General features: G+C 35.8%; 1 pseudogene; it reads right to left on the bottom strand.

Moving 5' to 3' along the window:
• The window catches only part of LOC102854839, a 72,428-nt pseudogene that overhangs the window by 1,837 nt on the left and 69,214 nt on the right, over window positions 1–1,377 (bottom strand).

A 1,377-nucleotide genomic window follows, 5' to 3' on the forward strand; every position in this document is an offset into this window, starting at 1 on the left:
ATTAAAATTAATGTCTGTGCTAGGTTTGCTGAACCATTATAAAGCAGTCTTACTTAGATGAATAACCACATTCAGAAATCATTGGCTTGAGGAAAGAAAAAAGAAAAAAAAACCAACCCAAAACGGCACAGATCCATGTGTGGGGGTGTTGCATCGATCTATCTGTAGCTCCAGAGATGCACATTGCTATATATAGGGGACATATGCCACATACTTCAATCAGCAATCAAGAATCAATGGCTCAGGCTTATGCCTTATTGAGTGATGTCTTCCAGGGCTTAGCAGATTTTCAGAGATGTCACAGGATGCAGAAAACTGAGGATGGTAAGTGAGAGCTATTCAGTTAATAAACTCAGCTCTCAAGCAATTTTTATCTAACATGTGAGTTCAACAGACCTTACAATATTGTACTTCAAGTTCATTTCCTGGGAAATTTAGAAAAACGAGTGGCATTAATATGTATGTCTCTAATTTTATAAATATGTTAGCTCAGCTTCTTAAGGGAAAAATAAAAAAAAGTCTACTGGTACGCTTTAGTTCCCCTCTCTGCAAATAAGCCACTGCAAATTCTGCAAGGTTCATATTAGAGTTTAGGATAGAATCTGTCTTTAGAAGATTCTGTAATAAAAGATTTACATTCTATAAAACCCTTAGAATAGGGCAAGTATAAGAGTAAACTTCAGAGTAAAGGTCTTCTATTAAAACAAACAAGCAAGAATAAAAGGAACAAGGCTTTTATTTTCTTGCCGGGATAGTTTTTTTTCTGTCACAAGTCTATTAGCAAAATGACTCAGATAAACACAAGCATTTCCCCTTGTGAGAAAGGCTTTTATGTTTCATGAATAGTCAGTAGTACTTTCTTCTCCAGTCCCTTCATCTCTGTGGTCAACTCACTCTAGATTTTTAATGGTTTTTTTTTTTTCTGTTCTCATGCTTTCCCCTCAAGCACCCACCATCACCTCATTTTCTGTCTTCCTTCTCCTCTCACTTCTTTACCCTCCTTCTTTTCCTACTTCTTTCTCATATTCTATCCTAGAGCTTTAGCTATCAGAGTACAAAGAGTGTGCTAAAACTTAGGAATTTTCATTTTACTGGTAAAAATGTTTCATTTTTGTTTTCATGAAACTTGAGCAGAGTGATTCTGTTTTTCCAAGTCAAATCTAAAGGAACAGAGCCTTGTTAGAATAAGTTCTCAAAATAAACTTAACTATGTCACCTGAAAACTATGTCACTCTGAAAATTGCACTGGAACGCAGAGAAGCCAAAGCACAAGGAAGAATTCAAGATACTAAAGAGTTGAATAGAAGATTTCAAAAGGCAGCACAGGATGACAAAGCAAAACATTACAATGAAATGTGCAAGGAGTTGGAGTCAGAA

The sequence above is a fragment of the Elephantulus edwardii genome, unplaced genomic scaffold, assembly GCF_000299155.1.
Source record: "Elephantulus edwardii isolate Elephantulus edwardi_28Jun2011 unplaced genomic scaffold, EleEdw1.0 scaffold00120, whole genome shotgun sequence".
Classification (NCBI taxonomy): Eukaryota; Metazoa; Chordata; class Mammalia; order Macroscelidea; family Macroscelididae; genus Elephantulus; species Elephantulus edwardii.